General features: G+C 37.6%; 1 non-coding gene and 1 pseudogene across 1 annotated transcript; one reads left to right on the plus strand and one right to left on the minus strand.

Annotated features, from left to right (window-relative positions):
- Positions 1-2,408: 2,408 nt before the first annotated feature.
- On the plus strand, positions 2,409-2,618 carry LOC125147708 (small nucleolar RNA U3). The gene has a single exon (XR_007145276.1). It is a non-coding gene; the product is annotated as a small nucleolar RNA U3 (small nucleolar RNA).
- A 1,515-nt stretch (positions 2,619-4,133) lies between these two features.
- On the minus strand, positions 4,134-5,366 carry LOC125163575 (peroxynitrite isomerase THAP4-like; annotated as a pseudogene).
- Positions 5,367-6,206: the final 840 nt, after the last annotated feature.

A 6,206-nucleotide genomic window follows, 5' to 3' on the forward strand; every position in this document is an offset into this window, starting at 1 on the left:
TTGGGGTACAAGTAAGTGCCCCTATGCATCAGTACTCCTGTATCCCTTGGGTAAATTCCTAGCAGGGCTATTGCTGGGTCATAGGGTAGGTCTATTTTTAATTTTTTGAGGAACCTCCACACTGTTTTCCAGAGTGGCTGCACCAGTTTGCATTCCCACCAACAGTGCAAGAGGGTTCCCGTTTCTCCACATCCTCTCCAGCATCTATAGTCTCCTGATTTGTTCATTTTGGCCACTCTGACTGGCGTGAGGTGATATCTGAGTGTGGTTTTGATTTGTATTTCCCTGATGAGGAGCGATGTTGAGCATCTTTTCATGTGCCTGTTGGCCATCCGGATGTCTTCTTTAGAGAAGTGTCTATTCATGTTTTCTGCCCATTTCTTCACTGGGTTATTTGTTTTTCGGGTATGGAGTTTGGTGAGCTCTTTATAAATTTTGGATACTAGCCCTTTGTCTGATATGTCATTTGCAAATATCTTTTCCCAAGAATGGACATTCTTGTCTTGTTCCTGATCTAGGAGGGAAAGTTTTTGGTTTTTCAACATTGAATATGATGTCAGCTTTGGATGTTTCAGAAGTGGCCTTTATTTACGTATTTAAAAAAAAAATAATGTTTATTTATTTTTGAGAGAGACAGAGACAGAATGTGAGTGGGTTAGGGGCAGAGAGAGGGGGAGACACAGAAGCAGAAGCAGGCTCCAGGCTCTGAGTTGTCAGCACAGAGCCCGACACGGGGCTCGAACTCACAAGCTGTGAGATCATGACCTGAGCCGAAGTCAGACGCTCAACCGACTGAGCCACCCAGGCTCCCCCAGAAGTGGCCTTTATTATGTTGAGGTATGTTCCCTCTAAATCCACTTTGTTGAGAGTTTTTATGTGAATGGATGTTGAATCTTCTTAAATGCTTTTTCTGCATTCATTGAGATGATCATATGAGTTTTATCCTTTGTTTTGTTGTTGTGATGTATCATATTGATGATTTGCAAATGTTGAACCATCTTTGCATCCCTAGAATAAATCTTACTTGATCATGATAAATGATCCCCTTAATGTATTATTGAATGTGAGTTGCTAATATTTTGTTTAGTATTTTTGTATCTATATTCATCAAGGATGTTGACCAGTAATTTTCTTTTTTTCTGTGGTGTCTTTGTCTGGTTTGGGTATTGGGTAAGGCTGGCCTTAAAGAATGTATTTGGCAGTTTTCCTTTCTCTTCTGGTTTTTTTTTTTTTGAATACTTTGAGTAGAATAGGTATTAGTTTATCTTTACATGTTTGATAGAATTTACCTGTAAATTTGTCAGATCCTGGACTTATATTTTTGGTAGTTTTGATTACTGATTTAGTTTCATTCTTAGTAATCATCTGTTTAGGTTTTCTATTTCTTCCTAGTTTAGTTTTAGGAGTTATCTGTGTCTAGGAATTTATCTATTTTTTCTATATTGTCCTATTTGTTGACATATAACTTTTTTTGTAGTATTCTCTTATAATTCTTTGTATTTCTGTGGTGCCAGTTGTTACTTCTCTTTCATTTCTGATTTTATTTATTTTAATTTTCTTTCTTTCTTTCTTTCTTTCTTTCTTTCTTTCTTTCTTTCCTTGATGAGTCTGGCTAAGGATTTATCAATTTTATATTTTCAAAGAACAAGCTCTTGGGGCACCTGGGTGGCTCTGTTGGTCGAGCATCCAACTCTTGATTTCAGCTCAAGTCATGATCCTAGGGTTATGGGATTCAGCCCTGTGTCAAGCTTCATGCTGAGAATGGAGCCTGCTTGAGATATTCTCTCTCTCTCTCTCTCTCTCTCTCTCTCTCCCTCCCTCCCTCCCTCCCACCCTCCCTCCCTCTCCCTCTGCCCCTTTCTCCTGCTCATGCTTACTTTCTCTCTAAAATTAGAAAAAGAAAAAGAATAAGCTTTGGTTTGATTGTTTTTTTCTATTTTTTTTAAAGCTCCATGTCATGTATTTCTGCTCTGATATTTATTATCTCCTTCCTTCTACTCACCTTAGGTTTTGTTTGTTCTTCTTTTTGTAGTTCCTTAGGTATAAGATCAAATTGTTTACTTGAGCTTTTTCCTATTTCTTGGGGTAGGCCTGTGTCACTGTATCCTTTTTGGTTGAGCCTATGAACAACCTGTTTTTTAACATTTGCCCTAGTGATATTCTTTAAGACATATTTATTAACAGAGAAAGTAAGGAGGCAATCAAACATTATTTGGCCCTAAATCTCTAATCAATATTTTCAGCCATCATCTTACTTATGTGAGATAATACAACCTTTTCTGAGCAATCTAGGATTTCCTAGGCTCTAGATGAATATATAAGAGTTGCTGTGACCTCCATTCCAGAGTAACAGAAGGATCTAGCTAGCATCCCTTGTGGGAAAAGTGATATTGCTGAAATGCTATGGATGGACTGTTAGAGAAAGAGGTCAGGGCTATGCTGTTCGGATATCTTTGAAAGATACCTTTTTGAAAGAAAGGACTATGATGAGGAGGCATGGTGTTCTCTCCTGAGCATGAAGCTGGCTTCAAGTTGCTTCCACAATTGCCTCTTGCCATTGATGATCATTCTTTTCCCCCTTTGGGGAAGTAAGAGGGAGATGATACAGTCTGAGTGGTTTCTGTTGAAAAAAAGAATGGAAAGATGAGCTACCTAATATTAATTAGGAAATTGCCATGGTAACAGAAATAGAAGTGTGGGTTGTCTTGAGCCTATCAGTGGGTCAGTTTCTGGAGATAACAATGATGATAAAATGTTTTGGAGACATTCAGGTTTTGTTGATCATTGCAAAAAACATAGGATGTCCAGGAGCCTAAGTTCTGTTTTTTTGTTCTGTATATTTGTATATATTTTAGTAAGTCAGTTAACTTTCTTATAAATTATTTTCTTCCTTTAGTTAGGATAAAAATATCTGATCTCCCTATCTCACAAATTCATTTATTGGAAAAAGAAAATAAAGGATCTAAAAATGTTCTAAAAACTTAAAGCATTATTGTCAATGATATACTGTATAAGGGAGAGACCATGTTGTTAAAATTTGGCCACTGTTACTAGATGGTCACATTAACACTGAAGTTCACAGTAAGTCCTACGCAGTTCATTCCGAAAAGGTTAGGAGAATACTGATGAATGCTTATTGTTGAGCTTGGAAGTTAATAACACACTAAAACCTACTATTAATACTTTAAAAACTGCAAAAATGTATACTTGGCAATAGGTTTTGGCCAGTTGACACTCAGTTATTTTCAGCTGGCTGAACATGGCTAAATTTTTAATTTTGTATTTTTTATATTAAAAACCTTTTTGAACATTTTAATCAAGATCATAGTTAGTCTTTTATTTCAGCTAGTCTAATTAGCTAATGGAGCATGCTCTAGCAGGTAGGCTGAAATGATCAGATAACATAATAATAAGAAGGTCAAAATATATTTCCTAGCAATCATTCCATCAGATATTTTAGTCCTCACCAGATACTTTTAGACATTCATGTCTGAATGTCTATTTTAGATTAATAATCACTTCATTTTTATGTTATCTTGACATTAAACAGACTCTTTATTTTTGAAGATGATTTACATTATGTCTTGATGACAGTGTAACTAGTTCAAGGTATGTTAGTGTTATTCTGCTCTTACAGTTGCTATAAAATATAATTTAATATCATGATCCTGTATTGAATTAGTGTATATTTTGATTCATAAAATAATTCTAAGAACAATTATGTGAAAGTGAAAAGGTTTAATTTTTCAAGGATTGTATTACTCAGAAATACTAATGAACATGGCTATTAGCCAAATTCTTGCTTCAATTCTTGCTTCACCTGTATAGCAGTATTAAATCATAGAAATCTCAAATAATATTTGTAGCAATAAGCATGTAAGTAATTAGTTTTATCCATTGTAAATTTCATTTTGCTAATAAAAATCATTTAAATCGTTTATCTGTGTGGAGTCCTTTCTTCCTTTTTTCTTTTTTAATTTTTTTTAGGCCTTTGTTTTTTTCTATGGCATTAAAGGTACAAGTGGCAACACTATTGAACCCACAGAGAACTGTGGTCACACCCACACCTGCTGTGGAGCATCTACTGAGAAACTGAAGTGTCATGACATGTAGGTGGCCAGGCCCCACCTAGGTCAAAGTCTTACTTTGCATAAGGAGGGAACCTTCTTGTAGGTAATATGAAGATGCTGAGTCATGGGCTGGGTAGTGGTTGCCTGTTCAATTTACCTTCAGAGTACAACCTGAATTTTCAGGTAATCTGCCCCATGGGGGGGGGGGGCGCGTTGGCAAGGATGGACTGGTGCTGGAATGGGACATCATGCACAGTGCCCACTGGTTCACATTGCCCTCCACCTCCACAATACCTGAGTTCTGGGTGCTAAGGCCACCTTGTTGGTTTTGGGCTTCTGGTGGATGAAGCCACATTCTTTATGCATGGTTTATGTGTCAGGGTGGAAAATGTTAAACCAGAAGTTCTACATGGGCTTGCCCATATGCAAGATGTTCACCTCTTCTAGTTACTAGAAGGGTTGTAGCATCAGGTAAGTCCTGGTGGATCTGACAACCAGATACCCAGCACCCAGGACAGTGGCTCCACCACTAGGTTGATCTTGGGGAGCTCCCAGCTGGCAGCAGTAGGCTGCTTAGGTAGGGTACTCGCTTAAGAAACTGCGGCTTCTCCTGAAGCTTGTGCACCTAGCTGTTGGACTGGCTGACCCTCTGTCACAGGGTCTTCAGCTCATAGTTCTCCACCTGCTTCTTCAGGAAGCTTGCCTGGCTCTTGTTCTGCTGAGAGAAGCAGGAAGAATACATACAGCAAGTTGATGAGTTGGCAGGCCCCAACACTAACAGGGTGATCTTGGTGGTCGACATGGGGCTGGCCATTGCTGTGCTCAGTCTGCACAGTTACCATGAATGGTTTCAGCGTGACATCTGTCAGAGGGGTAGAGGGGCTCTTGGATGGTTTCTGAGACATTGCTTTGAGCACCAACCTCAGGTTTTCTGGGAAAAGCTCTTCTTGTACCCCAGGATAGTCCTGCAACAGCCAGGCTAGTGCTGCTGAAGCCAGTCTCCTTGTCTTTCAGTTGGCAGGCTCTGAGTGTACTTGGAGGAGAGACTGTAAGAATGAAGAGAGCCAATAAATTTGTATGCCCCAGATGCTGTAGGGGGGTAAAGTCACCCATAGAAGGGAGTGGTGTTTTCACTGCCAACATCTACAGAATATGTGTTTGCTTCTCCTTGGCTTCCTGACCCTGTGGGGGCCAATCTCCTAGAGTTCCTTTCAGAAACTGTTGTGCCTGCTTCTGACTAGTGACTCCCTGGGCTACCCTGGATGCAATGTCTAGTCTCTTCCCCTTAACGTACATTGTTTCAAATGTCTTTTCATATAATCTCCCACTACATTTTATTGTTGTTATATGTTTCTAATATAATGTTTCTAATGTTTCATTTTGAAAAACTTAAAAATTTTTTTCTAAAAGTACAATTAATTTTGCATGAAGTACCTAGATTCTTTTCTGTAGAGCTCTATAAAGATACTTTTATTATATATAATTAATATCAAAATTATAGTCATTCCCTATTACACTTTTAAAGAATATCATCCATAATACAAAAAAAGTAAGACTTAATTCTACAGTTAAAATCCTTAGTTTAGTGGGAGGAAGGCTGCATCTTGCCATGAAATTCAATAGATGTGGAATAAAAGAATAAGACAAAACTAATTATCAATGATAGTGAAAATATTTTAATTGGAAAATGTCATAAAGTCGTGCAAATTTCAGTGCTCTCCTCCCTTGTCCACATCTAATGAAAAATCAGAAAATGAATCATGAAAACAACTAAAATATCATGCTAAATAATTTCAAAAGAATTTTTTTTCTCAGTGACTTAGTAAAATTTTTATAATATTTGCATTTTAACTGACATATTAAGTTTTATTTTTTGGAATATTTAATGCCAAATAAAAAAATAAAACATTAACTAGGTTATTATAGGCTCTCTGGGAAATTTCTTACATGCATTAGTGTAGGAGTTAGTTATTCAGAATGCAGTGGAAGCTCCATTGAAAATTTCTCCTCAGGGAAATTACCTTATAAGTTCTGTGATTTTATAAGATGGTTTTGGCCAGTGGTGAGAAGGATAGTTTGGTTGAGGAAGAATCTGAAGGGATGGAAACACATGAGAGGGCTTCAACACTCTAGCCA

Source organism: Prionailurus viverrinus, chromosome A1 (assembly GCF_022837055.1).
Source record: "Prionailurus viverrinus isolate Anna chromosome A1, UM_Priviv_1.0, whole genome shotgun sequence".
NCBI classification, from domain to species: domain Eukaryota; kingdom Metazoa; phylum Chordata; class Mammalia; order Carnivora; family Felidae; genus Prionailurus; species Prionailurus viverrinus.